The sequence below is a fragment of the Pseudorca crassidens genome, chromosome 10 (assembly GCF_039906515.1).
Source record: "Pseudorca crassidens isolate mPseCra1 chromosome 10, mPseCra1.hap1, whole genome shotgun sequence".
NCBI classification, from domain to species: domain Eukaryota; kingdom Metazoa; phylum Chordata; class Mammalia; order Artiodactyla; family Delphinidae; genus Pseudorca; species Pseudorca crassidens.
The window spans coordinates 84,319,435-84,341,554 of NC_090305.1; the positions used below are offsets into that span (position 1 = coordinate 84,319,435).

At 39.7% G+C, this 22,120-nt stretch overlaps 1 long non-coding RNA gene across 1 annotated transcript in view; it reads right to left on the minus strand.

The window, feature by feature from the left end:
* Window positions 1-20,431, minus strand: part of LOC137233130 (uncharacterized) — a 286,294-nt gene extending 265,863 nt beyond the window's left edge. The window contains exons 1-3 of the long non-coding RNA XR_010947308.1: window positions 20,027-20,431; window positions 19,138-19,283; window positions 14,376-14,561 (exon numbers count right to left, since the gene is read on the minus strand). This is a non-coding gene — a long non-coding RNA (uncharacterized lncRNA). The remainder of the gene's footprint in view (window positions 1-14,375; window positions 14,562-19,137; window positions 19,284-20,026) is intronic.
* Between the last annotated feature and the right edge of the window lie 1,689 nt (window positions 20,432-22,120).

The window sequence follows — 22,120 nt, forward strand, 5'->3', positions numbered from 1 at the left end:
CTATGTACTGGGGGATGTCAAAACATCCCTCACAGCGTTATTCTGACAATTAGATGGGATCATCTGATGTGTTACTCACTGTTTCTGAGGTATTGTGCATATTAATAAAAGTTAGGTGTAAGTATTCTCCTTGTTTCCCAGTCTGGAGTCTGACCTCAAATTAATCCCCTTAGTCTAGGTTTCTTTCTCATTTAGTCTAACCGTTTAGGTCGAACACCTTAGAGCAGGAGTTCTCAATGTACTGACATTTCGGACCAGACAATCCTTTGTTATGGCGGCACGTCCTGTGCCTTGTATTAGCATTCGCAGCATCCGCGGCCTCCACCCACTAGACGGCAGTAGCAAAGTGCGTCCCCTCCCCAACCGTGACAACCAAAACTGTCTCCAGATATTGAGATATGTCCCCTTAGGGGCAAAAGCACCCCTGGTTGAGAACCGCTGTGTTAGAGTCCTTCTCGACTCCTCTCTTTTTTTGCACACTTTTCCACCTGATCCATCAACAAATGCTGTTACTCTAAAGATGACCCTTTTCTTATTCTCTCTGCTCTTACCTCCTTCATCCAAGCCACTGACGTCTCTCTTTGGCCTTAGTCTCCTTGCCAGTCTGCTCGTCCCCTAGCCCTCACCTCCGCTCTCATTTAGTTCCAAACATAGTGACCTCCTGGTAGCCCCTGCTACACAGCAGACAGGTTCCCACCTTTGCAGGGGCTGTTCCTTCTGTGGGGACTACTTTCCCTCCTGTCTTCTCCCTGTCTCACCCCTACTGCTCAGATGTTACCCTGGAGATTAGGTCTTCCCAATCTACCCCAATTTCTGATACTTCTTATCCCCTCTATTTTCTCCAGAGCATTTTTCTCCATCTAATACTGTATATTTCATTTATTTTGTTTGTCTTTCTTCCCTACAATGTCACATCCATAGGGGTAGGTCTTTTGTATGCTGAATTACTGACTGTGTTCTCCAACTCCTGACCCTCAGGAGACACTCAAATAGCAGTTAAAGGAATGCATATACGTACTATCACCATTCAAAAGTTTTTAAAAATGGGGATAAAATGGACAACATAAAATTTACCATCTTAACCATTTTTAAGTGTACAGTTCAGCAGTATTAAGTACATTCACACTGGTGTGCAATCCATCTCCAGAACACTTTTGATCTTGCAAAACTGAAACTCTCTATCCTTTAAATAGTAACTCCCCATTCCCCCTTCTCCCCAGTTCCTCACAACCACTATTCTTTATGAATTTGACTACCTTAGGTACCTCTTATAAGTGGAATCACATCTCTATTTGTCTTTCTGCAACTGGCTTATTTAATGTAATATCCTCAAGGTTCATCCATGTGTCAGAATTTCCCTCCTTTTAAAGGCTGAATAATATTTCATGATATGTATATATCACATTTCAAAACTTCTATTCATCTATCAATGGACAGAAATGGAATTCTGGGATCAAAGAGTAATTCTATTTTTAATCTTTTGAGGAACTGCTATATTGTTTTCCATAGTGGTTGCACCATTACATTCTCACCAACCATGCACAAGGATTCTGATTTTTCCACCCTCTCACCAACACTTGTTATTGTCTATTTTGTTTTTCTTGTTTTTTTTTGTTTTTTGCTGTACGCGGGCCTCTCACTGTTGTGGCCTCTCCTGCTGCGGAGCACAGGCTCCAGACGCGCAGGCTCGGCGGCCCTGGCTCACTGGCCCAGCCGCTCCGTGGCATGTGGGATCTTCCCGGACCGGGGCACGAACCCACACCCCCTGCATCGGCAGGCGGACTCTCAACCACTGCGCCACCAGGGAAGCCCTGTTTTGTTTTTGATGGTATCCATCTTAACTGGTGTGAGGTGGTATCTCATTGTGGGTTGGATTTGCATTTCCTTAATAATTAGTGATGTGGGGCATCTTTTCATGTGTATCATTGCTGTTTTTAACCTCTAGGGCCCTCATCAAAAGAGTCTATGGCTTATCCAGGCAGTGTCACATCAATATCCATCTCTCATACCTACTGTCTGTTCTCTCTTGGGGCTTTGAATCTCTGTTGCAGACTTTACACCACTGGCTTTGGTGGTCAGTGAGGGAAGGGGCTACCCTTCTGCATTTGAGAACAAGATAGAAACCTGTGGATTAAAGTCCATTTTTGTCCTTCTCTCACTAACATCATTCTTTACGCTTCTGTAGGCAATTATCTCACAGCAAAGTTACAAGAGTAAACAATTAAATGTTCAAATTAGGACATTTACTGGTGAGACTTTCAGAAGCTCTCTGGGTGGATGACTCACTCAGCTGACTCACTTATGTAATTTTAATGTAACACTTGTCAATCAGATGTTTAACCTAGGACAAGGTTTCTTTCCCCTCTATTTCCATTTTTTTTTCTTTTCAATCTTGCAACATCTTAGCTTTAAAGAGTTATTTGCAGTCATTGACTTAATTTATCTTGTATATATGATCCATATTAATAACCCATATTTATTAGTAATTCAGTAAAATCTGGAACATGCTCATATGTATTCACTAGAAACCTAGCATAGATAAAGAATTAATGAAGAAATCTCATATCCTCATGATAAATTCTTTTCCATTTAGCATTGATGAGTTCCTCTAAGAGACTCCAAAATATTCCTCTAAGAAATATCAATTTTGGCATAGAAAATTCTGGACTGAGCTGCCCTTTGAGAGCTTCTTCCAGTCAACACTTGCTCTTTTTTTACTATGGCCTTAAGGCTGTGTTGAAACAATGACCCAGTGGTGATTATACTGTCATATGACAATATAAATGTGCACATGTCCTAAGCCTCAGGGACACAGATGACTGACTGCCCAGAAAGTAGACGGTAACCTCATCTTTCCCTTGCTTTACTATATCCATTTTACCTAACTTCTTCTTGAATTCCTCCTTTGGTTTCTCTATAAGCTGTTTTCTATTCTATGTGGCAGAGAGGTCCCTCCCAATTTCTTTCAGAGGTTTCTCTCCTTTTTTAACCTTTAAACATAGCTGTTCCTCAAGTCTCTTTGCTCAGTCTCCTGCTATGCCTTCTTGTCAATCCCATTCACCTCAAATTTCCATTTTCACCTCTCTTCATGAGACCCAAATCCATGCCAGTGGCATGGCCTTTCCTGAGCTCCAGAAAGGAACCCCCAGCGCTGGTCAGAAATCTTGTCAAAGCCACCACCTCTCGGTAAACCCAGTCTGCCCCTATACCTCCTTTCTGCTTATTGACTTAAGTATCCTACTCATCTCAGTTTACAAAACTGAAATATCTTTTCTACTTTCATTTCTGCCGTCAACAACAAGTAGCCAGTACTTAAAGCATTTAAAGGAAAGAAAGATTATTTTGGGTTGGGGGACTCAGGGGAGGCTCCAAGGAAGAAGTGGCTTTGGGGCTGGCCTTTAAAAGATGTGGAGATTATGTCAGGTGGAGGTAAAGGATGGCGGAGAGTTTTCATAGGATGAAAGAGGCAAAGAGGCCATGTTTCAGGAGAAGGAGACTTATCTGAACTGGGTAGAACGGAATGGAAGAAGAGATTAAGGTAGAAATCATGGAGAGTCATGAGTTTAGAGAAAGGAGTTTGATTTGAAGACAGAAACCCTGAGAACCCAGTAAACATTTCGCAGTTGGAGTAACATCATTTGAATTTATAATCTGTTCTGTTGTATCCCGCTTTCTACCTTCCCTGGAGAAGGGTATCCATCCTTGGGCAATCCATCTCTCCCTCTCCCCTTGCCTCTCCCCCTCCCTCCCTCTCTCCCTCCCTTCTTCCCTCTCTCCCTGATTCTTCTTTGTATTCCCCAGCATGTTACCCAGCACATTGGTATTCAGTAAATGTTTGATAAATGGATAAAGAAGATAGTGGCGCATATATAAAGGAGCAGTGAGCACAGACATTAAACTATTACAAAAAATACATGTTCCATTTAGTACTAGAATGTCTTTAGCTTTTAGGCTTTCCCTCTAACCATCCAATCCCTCATTTATCCATCCTCCTTTCTCTCACTCAGCTAACCAGTCCTGTTGACTTGTAATATATCAGATACAACGGACATAAAAGAATAAGGCCTCAGGAAGCTACTTGTGGGAATCAACAAGACGTGTAAACAAACTCTGAAATATACTGCAAAGAAGGATTTGAGAGAAGAATGCCTAAAGTATATGGAAACACAGTGAAAAGAACAACGAGCTACCTGGAATGACATGTGAGCCACACAGATCATTCACTCAAAACATGTCACCTCCTATGTGCCAGTCACATCGCTGAAGGTATCCTGTGTGAGATGTACACCCTGTGCTTAAGACCTCTTTGATTTCAGTTTGATTCATAGAAAAATACTCTCATTTATTGGGCAACTGCCAATATCCCATAAATCCTCACATAAAGCCTTTATACAGACGAAGAAACTGAGATGCAGAGAAGAGAAGTAACTTGCCCAGTTGGAGTTGGGGTTGATTTTAAAGCTCATGCTCTGGTTACTACAGGATGCCTCTCAGACCAGTACAGAGAAGGATGTACAAAGTGTTATGAGAACTCAGAACAAGGGATACCTGGGGGGAAAATTAGGGAAATCTTCCTGTTAAAGATGGGGTTTTACAGCAGAAAAGCTACAGGAGGCCTGTTGTTATTTGCTCTAATGAAAAAATGTTTAATACCAAGCTCTAGTGACAGTATTTTTCACCTATCCTGATATGCACTTGAAGCAGCACATGGGTGCAATTTTACTGGTGTGTTCCATTTGAGTGCCCGAGGTTATATGTAGAAGTGATTTAGGGGTGACATTTCCAGAAGAATTTATTTGCCCCAACAAAAGTCTGTTGCATGAGGTCTCTTCTCTCCCATCCTAACCCAGTACCAAAAGTGCCAGGGGCTCAAAGTTCACTACATATTGTGAGTCAGGGCACTAAGGAAAAAAGGCTCATCTTTTTTCCTCGTCCAAGCATGGCTCAACTGGTATAAATCAATTTATTAGCACTGGGTTTGAGATCAGACATTTGAGCCTTTTGTGTACAAAAGGCAAGTCACAATATCTCCAGCCTGAATAATTCATGTTGTTTGTAATGGCTCTTTTAAGCCTTTCTGTTAAACTTGAAGATTAGCTTTTTTTTTTTTTTTTTTTTTTTTTACTTCCTTAATCAAAGCTTATTTTGACTCAACTTCGAACAATTCCTCAAGCTGGATTGCTCCACTACTGGATTCAGTATTTTGGGCACTGGGAATCAGGTTGTCGCTGGTTCTTAGGCGTGCTGTAATATTCAGTGCCTTCACAAACGATAAATAGGTTGAAAGCCTAGACAGCTATTTTCTAATTTCTCAAGGGTCTCTTTACCACCTAGTTTTCTTTTCATCAAATGTTATTTACTGAGTAGCTCCAATCAGCCACTTTGGTATTGCAGCTTGCTGTGATATTTGCAGATAATAAATGTCAGCATGGGGAGGGTAAGAGATCCCGGCCTCAGATGTAATAATATTGTGTGTTTGAAATTGACTCCACTTTCATCAGACTGAGTGTCACAGGGGGTGAGACCTTTACTCAGCCATCTTGATAAGATCTCAGGGGTCCCTGTTGGAATCGGTAGGATTTGCCATGTGTGCAAGAGAAGAAAAGATTTCAAAGATCTAAGAAACAAAGCAATCTCTTATTTGTCTTGGAAATCATATTATATTTTGTGTTTTATAGGCACATACACATATTAATGTGCAGTCTATCATACTGCAGACATAGGAACAAAGATGTTAAATTAACATGTCACATAGAACCTAGCAGGAAAGAATCATTTCTACTTGGAAGGTAGGGAGATTAAAATGGGAAGTCACAGAGGGCAAATACGTAGAAGGCAAGTCAGAGTAGCCCCTTCTACACCATACTAACCACTGTACATCAAACCAAGCAGTCTTCCATGCTGAGCTCAAATGCAGCTCAGAATCCTTCTCAACACAGTCGGCCAGGAAGCCACTGGTGATCTTGAGCTGTCAGGCTAGAGAAAAATTTTAGCCATTCCTGACTTCTTAGGGTAGTTATGTCCAAATGCAGGGACCGTTATAAGCAATCCAGGAGGCGGCCTTGGAGATATTCCCTATTAAACACAATAATAAAATAATCTAAAAAAAGGGGGTCCCTGCGATTATTTCAGAATTGGCAGAATGCCATGGTTCCTGTTGCAGTGGGTCTTCCATGACAGCTCAGTGCTAGTAACTTATCTCATTAATAGCTAGTTTACTGCATTGCCAACTAGTTTACTTCATTAACAGTTATTTTGCCTCCTTAATAGCAGGCTCGCACCTGCTTTGAAGCTTTTGGCCAAGATCTCTGTGTGGGCTCTCCTGACTTCAGTAGAGGTGTCTCTGACCTTTACTCCTCAGAGCTTCTAAATTTTGTATTAGTCCCTAACTCCTATCTCACATCTTTTATACCTGAAATACAAAGAATGGTTTCTGTTTCCCTGTGTGAACTGCAGGCAAAAAAGAGACACATTTTACCATTTTATAGTCTAAAAAACGCAGGTGTTTTTCTATTCTTTTGAGCTCCAAATATGATAGCTCCGCATCCAGATGTTTATTTCTCTGTGCCTTTCGGTATGACGTTTCCTAACAGTTATATAAAATCTATACTAAACACTACTGCTTCACATGTATTAAGACTTAACCTCATACAAAGATGTTTTAGCTCTCTGAGAGTTCAGGTAAGGAGTAGACAGTATCCCTGTTTTCCTTCTGACCTTGTGGTTTTCAGAATTTATGAAAAGCTGATTAAGAGAAGATTACAACTTATTTCAAACTAGTGCTAGAAGACATTTTATCATTCAAGTTAGTAATATCAAACGTCACCTTTATGGCCTCACTCAAAAAGGAATGAGGCAGAGAGAGGGACACACGTATTATCTTCAGTACTGTGGGTTTCCTCTAGCTGCTACCTGCAAATGAATGAGTGTCTGTTGTCAGCCTGGTATAAAATAACCACCTTCCCACAACTTTGTCACACTATTTTAATACGGTGTTTAATAGGGAATTAACCACTACCATCTTTCAAAGGTCTCTTCTGTTTCACAGAGAAGATCTCAGGGACTGTATCCACAATCTCTGTCCCCACATAGTTCTAGATTAGAGTTGGCCATCAAGAAGCACAAGTAATAAGATCTGGAAGATGAAAGAAAAGGAGAACTCTTTATTCCCTTGGGGTAGTGGTAGCCAGACATACAGTGTAGGAGGATGGGGCTAATCCTGATTTTCTGACGCTGGGCACTGCTCAAGCAGGCGCTCCTTGCCCAGAGTATGATGGTCCTTTTGGAGGTAGATATCTTGTGTCTTAGCTCAGAACTATGATGAGGTTCCCAAGGCCTCAGGGACCACCCACAGCTATTCCTCCCAGGTCAGTCCCTCTTGGGATACAGTGTGACTCAGGCCATCACCATATGCTGTCCCAGCAACCTGCTTCCCCTTCTAAGTAGCTGGAACCCACTTCTCACCATCTCTGGCTGACACCCCAAATGGATTCTCAGTGGACTCCAGACAGATGGGAGGAACATGCAATATTTTCTCCCAGTCCGTCTTCCAGAAGGTCTCAAGAAATCCAATTTTAACAGGAGTTCTGATCACATCAGTCTTCTGCGACTTCATTAACGTCTACTGATGTTAAGATAAAACAGAAGCATGAAATAGATGACTCTTCACAATCCCGCCTCCAGCCTATCTTTCTAGCTTTACCTTTGGTCACTCACTTGTTCCTCACCAATCATCTGTCTCTGTTCCGGCTTCATGGAGCTACTGATCATCCCTGAACACCCGAATAGCAGAAGAAACTAAAATTAATGAGCATCTATGATGTGTCACTCTCTGTACCTGGACTTTGGTGTGTATTTCATTTAATCTACACGATCGACAAGCGCACTGAGGCTGAAACGTGTTAAGTGGCTTTTCCAAGCCTTGAGAGCCAGCAAGTGGTGAAGCTGCTGAGCAGGGTCCAGCCTTTCTGACACAGCGTGACCTCCAAGGTTCAGAGCTGCTATTGGCAAAGCCCTCCTCACAATGTTCTTTCCCACCTTTCTGCCTGGTAGAGCCCTCTGCTTTCTCAAAGCACAGGCTGGATTTTCATCTCCCCTCAACTCTTCCATGGCTACAGTCAACAGGGTTGGTCCCTTGTCTCCCTCAGAACCCAGAGCTCCTTCAATGCCTTGTTGTCACAGTTCTTATCACTTGCCATCCCTTTTACCTGCATTTGTGACCGTCTGTAATTACTAAGTGCAGGACATTTTGGGGACCAGGACTGAAGGTATATTATTCATACTGGATCCTTAGCTCTTGCACAGGGCCTGGTAAGTTTAAGATGCTCTATCCTATTTGATGGAAGGAGGGAGGGAGGGAGGGTCGGAGGGAGGGAGGGAGGGAGGGAGGAATTTCTTAGACTGTCCCACCACCATCTATGGAATGGAAAAAAAATATGCTTTGCCTGGTAGGAAAGTCTCTAACCAGTACTATCTAGTCATGCCAAATAACGGGATGCGCCATATATACATGCAGGAATAAAAGATACTAGGAATAAAAAGATGGGCTAAAATGGCCGCAAAAAATAACATTTAATGAAAATACTATTAAAAATAGTGACAAGAAGTACATCAGGCCGTAATGGTTCCAAAATTGACCTGGAACATAAAATACCCTGAATTAAGTTAAAAAAGCTTTAGCAGCAAAGATGAATTATTTTTATATAAGCAAAAAGATAAAATAAAGATGAGGAACCTGTGAAAATAGAAGACTAAGAGAAAGATTAACATGTAAGATCAACATGTAAGATCAAAGGTGACATCTCTAAAACACTAGAGCTCAAATAAGAATTTTTAAAAGTGGATTATAGTGGTTATATATTATCTTTATGGTGATTGAGATTAACAAAAATTAGCAAAACTAACACAATTAGGGTCTAAAATTGTTATTTTCAGTGTTCTAATCTAGAATTAAAAGGGAAAATGAGACAATATTTTAACAGTTGTGTATTAGAAATACAAAGTGAATAGTATTAATAAGATCTCACATGAAAGGTGTGGAATAAAATCACTTCTTTCTGAGGGCTGGAGTAAAATTTGTTTATTCTCCTCAACATAACGTGAGCCATGGTTTTAACAAAATTGGTTCAGTTTTCTCTGTGTATGTTTGTATAAAATACTATACCACTGCAAAGCTAATTACTGTCAAATCGAAACATTAGAATGTAATTATTACATGGGTATCATCTAAATTTCAGTACTCTGTCTTTCCACTGCTTGCATTAAGCATAAAATAGAAACCAGCAATTCTCAGAGAAAAGCACAACTGTCAGTTTCAGAAGTTTATAAAACAGTGGTCCAGTAGTTAGAAAAAGGAAATGCTGTTGACCACAAAACAAGATCTATCTACGGAAGAACTTTAAGGTGATAATTTGTAAAGTTATTTTGCATTTAAAGAGTAAGAGAATCTAGGAAGATCATTTTAATCTTGCGTATATTTAATCAGTTGATTTCAAGAATCTTCATCTTAAAAGTACCCGAGCACAGAACAGGAATATGTTTACTGAGACACTAAGTCCCTGAGCTAATTACTATAAAATGAATGAGCTTGAAATATACAAAAGAAGAGGTCACAGTATTTTATCCAAAGAGAGTTCAAGAGCCTTTGTATAATGAACACAGCTTCTGACCTGAAGGCATTGGCATATGTGCAAAGATTATAAAATAAGTGCATTCAGAATGGCGAGTAAACTTCTCCACTTAACTGATTTTGTTCACTAAGACTAAACAAGACACTTGGTTTCAGGGGTGACGCCAACAAAACAATTACCAGGTAGTTAATGCTTCATTTTTGGAAGACATTCTGTTGCAAATTACTTCATTAGGAGTTAATTTGATGAGATCCAATCAGAACAGACTGGTTCAACAGGTCTTATTTGCAAACCTTTTTAATAAGGGATGTTGTAACACACTTTGCTATTGATATTTCACTTTAAAAATTCAGGATCTAGAGGGAAGATAATTATTTTAAATTCTAGTCACATATTCCTCTCAATACGTTCACTAAAATCCATCTTGAACACGAAATACCTACAGCTATTCTCCCTAGTAAACAAAGATCAGTGGCTGAAAAATAAGTGTTTTGAAATACAGGACGTGAAATCAGTTTGTATGATTTATGTTTCTAGAGCATTTCCAGTTTGTTCATTCAGTTCATATTTCTTGAGCACTTAGGATTCAGGAACTGTGTAGGACAGAGAACAGCGCAGTGAACGACGCAAATTTCACCTCTGTTCTCAAGGAGTTTATACAGTATAATGGGGAAGACAGATAGGAAATAATATTTGCACAAAAATATATTTCTTCCACAGAAGATGGTGAAAGAGAAAGCTCTCAAGGTTTGGAGCCAGACAAACCTGAAATCAGATCCTGCCTAGCAGTGAGCTTGTGACCACATTTTAGCATGCTTATTTTTTAGCAAAACAGGAATTGTGAAACCCACCATAGAGAATTCTTCTCAAAACTAACTGGAATAATGTCTGGGAAAGACTGACAATTTACAGGTATACAAATCATTCTGTTTTCTCCCTTATTTGCATTCCTTATTCCTTGATATTCCATTCACCTAATACTGGCCATAAAAATCTGACAGCGAAAAACCCTTTTCCTCTATTAAATTTAACAAGTTATTTAATAAAAAATTCACTTCAAAACAAAAGCTAAAATAATTTTGTTAGTTAATGAAGAAGTTATCTCTATTGAGGATAAGTGTATATGGAATTTTGTTATCAAATTCCTAGCCTATTCTCAGTGTTCATCCAATTTCCTTACAATTTAAAACATAAAAAAAAAAGGAGTAACATTTTTACTGCCTTAGGGAAAACTAGATTTTATTTTCAAAACAACAAAGCTCACAGAAAGCAAAGAATAAAGTACACACACTCTAAGCTATTTCCTCTCAGGTATAAGAAAACCAAGTTCATGGAATTAAAATCAAACGCAGTTAAGGCAATTATCAGTAGTTTATAGAATAACACAATTTTTTTGCTTACCGGGGTTGTTGGGTAAAATATTAAACTTCATTGGAAGTGTTCATGCATATTAAAATTTATTTAGCGTTTTTCTTTTAACTATATTTTTAAGACACTAGGTAGAAGACTTGATCTTGTATGTGACGTTATGAAGAATGACAACCATACTCTTCATGTACCGATGGTGCTTTTTTAAACCCTGTAGATTTAACTCTGAGTATCTGAATTTATTATAGTTCATTTTAATATGACCTTCCTCGGAAGGTTTAGCATTTTGCTTATCATCTAAAATTCTGATGAGGAAAAGAATCTTGCTGCCTCTTCTACTTGAGACGTAAAAAAAAAGAAAACAGATGTCATAACTTCAGATTAATAGCACCTTGCTGTACGAAGGGAACTTCAACCAAATTCCCTTATTATACTGATGAGAAAACTCAGGTGGTTTAAGGTCCTATTTCAAATAAGTATCAGAATCCAGATTGGAATGCGGCCTATGTGTGCGTGCGTGCAGGGATGGGGGGGGTAGGGTCCAAACGTGCCTGCAACCTTGTGTTTCCCTCTATATTGAGGGCAAATTAAACTCTTCAAAATGTCTGCTTTACTTAAGGTTGGAAAGGAGAATTTTACTATTTATCTCAAAGTAGTTTTGAATCCAAGTTTTAGAGTTCACACATGTGCCTCCAGCATTCCATGACCATTTAAAAATGTTATCTTATATAATTTTCATTATTTTCAAACAATAAGTAAAGGAACAAATCACATGAACTAAATGTATTAGACACCAGAGTTTAACACATTCAAAACCTCTCATAGACAAATATTTGCTGCTTAGTTAACTTGCTTTTCGGGAGAACTTGGAATAAAGCATGGGCACAAAGCAAATGACACCAGGGACCACGGAGGTAATGTGAGGCACTAAAGGCAGTCAGGAGGCAGTTGCACCTCATCCACGCAGCTGATTGTTGCCTGAGGAAACACTGAGCCCATGTTGGCCACATCCTAATTCTCTCCAGTCAAGCATAGACTCCATGTCTTCAGGAAATTATGAAAACAGACCAAAAAAGTAACTAGTTAAGGATCCAACCAGTGACTGCCTTCATCATCACCTGCTCTAATTCACTGAGTTACTAACGATAAGGTGAAAGGGCAAGTCAAATGAAAGAGAACAGAACGATCCAGAACCTCCTGGGAATGAATCCATCGCCCTCATTTAAATGTTTCATCACCACCTGCAAGTACTGAAGTCAAAAAAGTTCAATCTGCATCTGTCAAGTAGAGATTAACAATACCGCCTCACAGGATTGAGTGCAAATTAAATGAGATAATACACACCGATACTATGGCAGAGTGCCACGCATCTAGTAAACCTCTCTTATTATCAATACGACCATCATCACTTATTTGGGGACTGTTTCTTTAGGGCCATGCTGAATTGAGGCAGTGCATGCAATAACCCCATATAGCAAACAGGTGAATGCATTCTATAAGAAAAAACTAATCCCAAATTCATATATATTTTTGTCTTTTAATACAAATATATCAAATGGTTCTATAAAACGATTTATCTCCAATGTACTTATAAGTTAAAAATTACTGTTCTTATAAATACAATGCGCACCTAATAAAAATCACAATATATCCACAGGAAGAGAAATAATTACACGATGACATTTCCCCAACACAGATTGAATATCCTTTCCAGCTGTAGTCATTTATGTAGTGCTCAGCATAATCTGCCGGAATCCTTGAAACTACAACTGCTGTTGGTCCTCCTAGAATCTAGGAAGGCTATCATTTTTAGATTAACTTTCTGGAGACATATGCATGTGGTTTTAAAATTTTCTTCAACATCAAATTTTAATAATTTGGGAAGCTTTTCTCCCCCGCCCCCAGACTACAGATAACCATCTGTTTCAATAAAGTTGTTCAATAAAATTGTTTCCACTTGTAAGAAGTGACATTTGTTAACATTCGAAGATCAACAGCCCATTAGGATTTTCTGTTTCAACCAGACTCTCAAACCCATTGTGCTCTGTGGGGTAACCAGAAAAGTCACTAGCATATTTCAAGGAGTTTATAGCCAAGACAGGAAAGTGAGGTGAAAATTCCAAAGATATCTTTAAAGCTACTATAAATTTAAGCTTGTGCATAAAATAGTTCATTGTAATAGTAAGTTAACTGAACCAATTTAAAACGACTTTGAAAAAATGGATTCAAATATAAGGACTTATATAGTGCTTTTGCTATTTACATTCCAACACATTTGTAACTTTATAGGCATAGTTCCTGAATAAATACGAATAAGTAACAGTAATCATATAGAGATAAACCTTTTCTTTTGCAAAGCTCAAATGTCAAGGAAACAAGCCTCCGGACACTTGCATAACACACACAACACTCAGAAGCTAGGGGAGACTCCAGGAAAATAAAACCGGGAAGTTAAGGGCTCTTCTGTATCTGTACACAGGAACAACAGCTATATTCTCATTATTTCTCCCAAGGAAGCTCTAAAGTGCAGAGCATCATCTTTTTCCTCAGAATGTTCACTAAACCCGGTTTCTAAGACTGAAGGCCAAAGTTCAAAAATTGCTCTGGAGCTTTCCAACTTCATTTTTGTCAAACCAAATACTTATTGTATAAAAAGGACCGATTTCTGAGAAGCCAGACGACAGGGACCACAGGCGAGATTCTACTAAAGGAGCCTGCATCGTATCGTCAAAAGGCCGACTCAAAAACAAATTGATTCCAAGAAGTTCATATTCATACAAATATATCTGAAACCCACCTCGGTTTACTTTTATTTCTCCACGCACTGGAGTATCAAAACTCATCTTCCGAAAGATCAAGACGTTGCCAAATTTCAAAAGAAGTGAAAAGCACCGGGAGATGACTAGCCTTTCATGTACCACAAAGAATACACCTTGCAACACATAACTGGATTCCTAGCCCACAGAAGAGAGAATAACATCAAAAAACAAAAGCGCGACCTTTCATCGCGAGCAGCGCTAGATGGCAGAAGACAGTCGGGCAGGCGGCTGGGCTCTCCCGCCAGCTCTCATCCGAGCTGAGGCCTCACCCTCACCTTCTCTTGGGTCTCAAAGAGAAGCCTTTCGGCTGACCAGAGTTCCAGCAGCGGCCTCTTCACCAACGGGACACTGCTGTGAGCTAAACAGTACTCTTGGCAACTTTCATTGCATCTTATTCGGCTGGTGGGGATTAAGCCAGCAGTGAGGGGACCTAGCCAGACCGCCCTTTTCCTCCGTCTAGCACATCACGTGTCACCACACAGGGCCGCCTCAGTAAGAGGAACACACCCAGAGAGCAGTTGGGGTCCCCTTCCCCCCTAAAAAACGCTGAATTACTTACAAATGCAGAATCTCCGGAGGAAGAGTGGAGACGGTTCCTGCTCTCTGGAACGCCGCCTGCTGGAATGGGCTTCAGCTGAAACCTCTTTGAGAAGCTTGATTGGAAGGCGCACGTGGGGGAGGCGCGCGGGTGCGGTGTGTGCTGGGATGCTATTGTTGGGATCAGCTTTTGGCGGTGGTCACAAACCTGGAAGATGTTTTTCTAGGCATCAAGCTTCAGTAGCCACCCAAGTCCTCTAAGCCTCATTTTCTTTGTTTCAAAAATGAGGATAATAACAGTACCTATTTAAAGGGTTGTTGTGAGGAGTAAACGAGAGAGGTGACCGTGAAAAGCGCTTTGTCAATAACGTGCTCAAGTGTGAACTCTGGGTGTGCCCACCATCCAATGCCACAGGGAATGCGAGGGGTTGACAAAACAAGGACCCACCAACATTATCATCCTTATTAACATTCTCTTCGTGTCCTCTGTGCTTCATCTAAACCAGCTGACTTGGCGCTTTTGCCGGCACGCCCTGTAATTTCTCCCCTCTCTTCAGAATCCACAGCTCTTGCTAGGGAGTCACATAAGGGTGAGGCTGAAATCTGCCTCTGCCGTTTACCAGCTATGTAACTTCGGGCAACTGGTTTCATTTCTCTGAGCCTCGATTTCCCCACAGGAAAAACAAGGATAGTAAGAGCATTTCTCTCCATAGGTTATTTATGAGCATGGGATGCCATACGGTCTGATGCAGAGTAAGAATTCACCAGATATTCTTAGTAATAAAAATTAGTATCAGTATTCACTTTGCTTGGCATATCCTCTCCATCTAAAACCTACTCTTTCTTTAAGGCTCAGTTTAAAAATCTCTTCCACTTGTCCACACGTCTAGTCTCTCATGTAACATATATTTTTATGTCTTTCATGCTCTTGGGGATTAAGAAATGACTTGGACTTAGCTCCTGGTATCAAGGAGCTCCTAGCATGGGAGCCGAAACAAGTCAACTGGACATTGCTCTTGGTGTATTGTAGTGTTAAGTGGCCAAAGAAGCATTCATTTTACAGGTGGTGTTAATTTCACACAGGAAGAATCTAGGCAGGGAGACTATGTGTACCATTGTGATGAGAAGCATGGAGTGCTGTGTTAGATCTGAGTTAAATCTCCACCTTGCCGCTTGTCAGTTAGCTCACTTTGGATGAATTACAATATTCTCTCTGAACGTCACTTTATGCTTCTGTAATATAGGGATAACTGTAGAACTTACATGATCGAGGGTGAAGATTAATACGAAGATCCACTTAAAATGCTACAGGAATTTTAATAAAGGTTAGCTATTATTAGTAGTAGTGGTATTAACACAGGTAATATCATCATCAAGACTTAGTGATGGAGATACTGAATATGGTTCTTGAATTATGAGGTGGATTGGAATACAAGGCTGGGGAAAGGAAATGAGGCAAGAAGAAAAACTTGGAAGTGAGAAAGCAGGGTAAGTTTGCAGGCATCTAAGAGAGGCTCACTTTGGCCTCCTCAAACACTGAAATGTGTTGTTAGGGTGACCACCTGTCCTGGTTTGCCTGGGACTGAGGTGCTCTCCAGGGAAGCAGGACTCTCAATACTAACATGGGTAAGTCCTGGGAAAACCAGGATGAATTGATGACTCCACACTTAGAGGATGGTGGCCTAGAAAACCAGGGTCTTCAAGGCCATGTCAAGGGGTTTTCGCTGTATTTGTAGGCAACAGGGAGCTCTTGAAAGTTCTTGAGTAGGGGAGTAACTGTTCAGAAGTGTGTTTCGGTCAGTCTACAAAATGAAGTCTTTATCTCCTCTCCCTTACCAAATCAGTCTCCTCATGGCTCCTCTCACAGTCCTTTATTTGTCTGCCTTCTAGCATTTATCACGTTATCTGTATTAAAGATCTGTGTGTGTGTGCATCCTCATAATTTTACAATGTAATCTCCTTGATATCAAGTTTGGATCTTCACGTTATCTTATATGTAAGCTCAGCATGTATTCAGTTGAATTGATTAAAACCTATGACTCTGTACAGTATTAATCGACATTTACTATTTGTCTCAGTTCAAAATTGAACATCAGTTTTCTGTGTGCTTAGTAATTATTCTTCTGGTGACACATAAGGTCAGTCTACTAAAACATTGATTGGCAAATCTGCACACACAATAATCCTCTGTAAAATGTAAAGGAGCATTCTTCCCCTCTCTGTTAAAATTTTGAAATGAAGAAGTTTTTCTTATTCATTAATTTATTCATTCATTCAACCAGCAAATGCATCTTAGTGTACTATGTGTTGGTTCCTAGCCTGTGGCCTCAGATACAAATAAGGAATTGGGGTTCCCCACCTTATTAGGTAGCCAGTTAAATCCCTATAAGGCAGAGCAACAGAGTAGAGTTTATGTGCACAGTTCAAGTCAGCTTAAGGTCATTTTCAAATGCTTGACCACCCTCATGGAAAGGCCTGTTTTAAGTACTGCCAAATCAACAAATCAAGGAAAAAGCATTAATTTATTTCTATGCATAAGGAACTGTGGACGAAACCAAGATATACTAGCCAGTGAGATACTATAGCAAGGCAGCTTTAGAACACAGGTTCTAGGGTCAGAAAGATATGGATTCATATTACAGCTCTGCATCCCACTTACTTACCTTTGACATGATATTAACCACTCTAATCCTCAGTTTCTTCACATTCAAAATGGGAACAAAATAGTATCTGCCTCATAGGGTTGTTAGAAGAATAAAACGAGATTGCTCATGTAAGGCACTTAGCGCTGTGAATACGTTTTATGCAAGGAATATGTTCCTTAAGCCCTCAGATAATCTAAGACTGACCCAGGCAAAGGATGGAGGGCATTTCTATCTACTGGCCACAGAGGGGCTTCCTTGTAGCTAGTTCATTCATTCATTCACACAGTTTATAATCACTTGGCTGACCAAGCTTTGAAATTATGGGATTCTTGACACATTTTGGGTTGGGTTGGGTTGGGTTGGGTTTAGTTCCTGGGATGCAGACTCTGGGTGGACATGAGCATTTGAGAGGTTTGTTAAGGAATGGTGTCGGAACCAATACAAGAAGGGAAGGATGCCGTATTAAGAAGTCCCCAATCAACCCTCCAGGATGCTCTGAAGCTGAGATGGCTCTTCTAGGTCGTCCAATGTTGGGGCTTTCATTCCCCTGTTGTAACCAGTCCTTGGAGGGAAGGGCGTATGGTCTTCGGTAGGGCAGCTCTCTTCAGATGAGGTGATCTCCGGAGAGACACTGATCTGAGGTCTGTCAGCCCATTTCACTCCCAGCAAGCGGGTGAATTAAGTCCTGAAGTGGGGCTCTCGGCAGTGTAGCAGCCCATCCACTACAGGAGTGATTGCCATGATTTCAGATGTTGTACAGTAAGTGAAAGGTTATGTTTTTAAGTGACATAATTTCAAAACTATATACATTGCTACCTTACTGTGTGTGTTCCCTGTTACTACTATTATGTTACTTTTAGCTACTTCTTAATTTCTTATCTACTTTCGGTGTCTATCTTGTAGCATTTTGGTGAAGACTAAAAATCACATAATGTATGTAAGGTACTTTGCAAAGTTCTGGCATGAAGCAAATGTCTGGTATGTGTTAGCTGTTTTTTTTTTTATTTTATTACAAGAAGGTCTAGGAATATACAAGGACTCAGTAATAAGCGGAGAAAAGGAAACTATGTTAGAATTCTAAAACTTACAGACTGACTTAAAGCACTGAGCATGTCACTGGCAAAGTTTACACTATGGTATGTGACTAGTGGGTGTCTTGGTCTAGACTTATGTCAACCTTAAATAAAGGTTTGGGTTTTGGCACCTAGTAGGAAGTCTCGGCCAGACTGAACATTCTTCACTCCCTCTTATGAGGAGGTAATTTGAGAATGTTAGAATGACACTCTTGTCCCTTTGGGGAATGAACATGGAAATAATGATAACAGGGAAGGGATAGAACCAAGATCTAATAAAGGATCTAAATTCAAGATACAGGGTATTTCTCTCTCAACTAGGACATCATACCATTTTTTGCTTCATCTTAATTAGCTCACTTGAATCCTTAGAACATGTGTTTCTCTTAGGCAGAGACCAAAATTCTGTAACTGCTTTTTAATGTACTGAACATAGTAACAGCACTAATGGACAGAATGATGATCTCCCTTTTGACTGTCTTAGTAAGGGGCATGGTTATTTTCTTTAAGTATATTTCACGTACCTATTTGTAAAGGTGACTTCAAAACAAAGCCTTTCGACTGTTGTCTTACTCCTACCCCCACCCCTAAAATAGGGTTCAAATGCTTATTTGGGGATCGGGAACCATGTCCTATTCTGATTTTGTTTCATTTTATTCTGTTTTGTTTTTACCTCCACAAGTACCTAGAGCAGTGCCTAGAATGCAGTGCGTGCTCAGTAAAAATTTGTTGAATGAATGAATGAATTGGAGAGCTGGGAAAGACACAGAGATGACACAGTCCTCATTTTAGAATCCTGTTCAGACAGATGGAGCCATATGTGGGAGGCTGCTGAGCTCTTTCAGTCAGAGCAAGGACCCAGGTCTCGGAACTTTCCACTGCAACACATTTCTGCATTTTGTACTCTGAGAAGCCAAGGAAATCTGCTCACAGCATTGCTGGACAGTTATGCCCACCCAGGGCATTCCTTTTCTTAGAGCTATTTGCTTCTCCAAAGCTAGATGTAAAACAGAGCACGCTTTCCTCATTCCAAGCCCATAAAATAATGTTATCACGTCGCAATTACCTTCACGCCTTTTTTTCTTTCATATCTTTGGGAATCCTCCTTTTCTTTGTAGGATGTGTCAGATGCCTTCTTTGATCATTCCTCGTAGTTCTGAGGTTCCTCTTAATTATCTAATTAATTCCACAAATTTGGAATAGATCTAGATCCTACATTAGAAAGAGAAATGAGGACAAGAACAAGTTTAAGAGATGTAAATCTTTAGGAAAATTATTCTAAAAATCTATATACTCATCTTCAATAGAGAAAAATAGTTTTTGAAAATCTATGATCTCACCACCCTAACACAGGAATAATAATAGCATTCTGGTGAGTTTATTCACAGTATTTTTATCTTAGACATATTTTCCCATGGTTATTATCAGAGTGCACTGCACTAACATCTGCAAATTCGACTTATGTACTCAACATTATATGATTAGCATTTCCATTTTTTAAGTTAACCTTTATATAATGTTCACTGGTTGTACAATGTTCCCTTACAGGCCCGCATCACAACTGACTTAATAGTTTTTCTAAAGGTGGACATGAATGCTTTTTTCCAGTCATTTGATATTATCAATCAAGCAGGAATGAGTATGTGGTGTCACATAGCTTTTCCATGTTTTGGGGATCAACTAATGCTCTCTAACCCAGAGTTTCTCAATCTCCAGCACTTGACATTTGGGACCAGATAATTCTTTGCTGTGGGAGGCTGTCCCGAGCATGGTGGTGTTACCTGAAAACTGGGTTCACCTCTTGGTGGGTGTCGAGCCCCCAAAAGACACAACCAAGCCAAAGAGTGGGAGAAGGAGGATTTATTGCTTGCAGCAAGGAAGGAGAACACTGGGGACCCTTCCCAAGCAGGGTCTCTCCAAACAGCAAAATTCAGGAAGATTTAAGTTAAGGATACCTGCATGTTCATGAAGGAGCCTGAGCTGAGAAGAATTGAGCATAGAATTAGGGCAAAGGTCAACAGAGTCCACGCTTTAGTTGATTGGAGTCAGGAGGGTCAGAAAAGGTCAACATCGTCATCCCTTTGGTTCCAATTGATCTAGTGGTTGAGCACCTGAGGGGGTTTAAATTCTGCAAAACAGCTCAAAAATGTAATCTTTACCATTGGGGGGAAAAAAACCTGGGAGTCTTTATTATCTGATTTATTATCTTTGCTATTGTTCCTTCTCTTGCCCTTGACCCTTCAGGTCATTATTACTGAGACCTATTCAAGGACAACCATTGTGGGCAGGCTTAGATCACAAATGGCTTAGGACTAAAATGGCCTCTCTTACGTCAGAAAGCTATATCTGGTTCTTTTCCCCTGGAGACTCCCTACCCTGTCTGCTTAGAGTCAGATATTTAGCAGCATCCCTGGCCTTCGTCTACTAGATGCCAGCAGCACTCCCTAGTAATTACTTTAAATCTAGAAGAACTAAACTGTTCTAAATTAAAGTTTTTCAGATTATTAAAATAATATAAAATATTAAAAATTTACATAAAATTATATAAAAATATTATATTAAAACATTAAATATAATATTTAATATATAATATTTAACTATATAAATATTATATTAACTTAATTTTTAAAATATTTTAAAATGCCCTATTTATATTAAAAATATGTACCAACTTAAATATAAGGAAAGAAAGAAAAAGACCATGTAAACACTAGTTAAAAAGAAACCCATGTGGCTTTCTTAATATCCAACAAAATAGACTTTAACACGAAATACTAAAAAGTTCATACTAAAACATGGAATGTCACTTTGTAATGAAAAAAGTTGAATTTTCTGGAAAGATAAAATAATTAACTAGTATGTACCCACAAATATGGCAAAAGACATATCAATCAAATTTATTAAAAATATTTGTTATAAATCTTTTCAAGCTTTCATATACATATAATATATATACGTATATGTTGACAAAAAATTAATCGATTGATCTAAGAAAGGAATGGAAAATTTTATACAAGCCAAATTTGAGGATTATAATCCAGGAAGAACATCTCAGAAAGCTCTGAGAACTGTTCCACCTGTTAGGAGTCAAGGCACAGTTATATGTTTTTCGAGACAGAGGACTATACGTTGCATATAATTGACAGTTTACACAATCCAGATCTAAGCACCATGTGACCCCTTATGAGATCAAGAAGGAATATTATCTTTCAGGAGTCATGTTACTGATACTAGGAGAATACTGGTCTTTATGGTTGAGCAGCTCCCAGTGGGGCAGGTTTGGTTGATGCATGATACAGGTGCACAATGCAGTTGGGGGAGAGAGGAGGCCAAAGGGCACAGAAGAGTTTTTTGTTTAAATTTTTCTTGTCTTGACATAAAATATGAGTTATATCTCACATATATCATTGATACATATAATTAACGTGTATATTTCAGTAGGACAAAACATTGGGGTAAGTCGGTGACAAAGTATGACCAAATAGAAGAGACTATTTCAATTAGGTGTTTAAATTTCTTGCTTAATCTATGCCTAAACCCACTGAATTCATCTGATTACTCTGTGTGGCAAGTGAAAATGCAATGGAAGTTTTACATGGATGGAAAATAATCACTCGCCATCTCCCTCTACGAGGATTAGGTCGCTGGCCACTGTAGTCACTGACATTCAACACACCCTAACGGGGTTCAGGGTGGAGATCAGGAACGAGACACTCTGTGCTCTGGGAAAAACTGGCAGAACAGGCCTTCAGACAGTTAGATATTTTTCAGGAGATTTTATGAGCCCAAATTATTGCATCTTCTCATATCTAGAAAAGCACTAAAATCATTAATGGAGACCTCTGCTCCTTTGGAGTAGCAGCAAACTTCTTGTGACCAGCAGTAACCTATCAAAGTGTGTGCTTGACTGCACGTACCCCCCTTCACTAAAATAACATGTATACTGACCTTCCCTCTTACCTCTTTGGAACCGTTCCTCAGAGATATCTGAGAGGCTGTCTCCCAGGCTATAGTCCTCATTTTGCCCCAAATAAAACATAACTCACAGC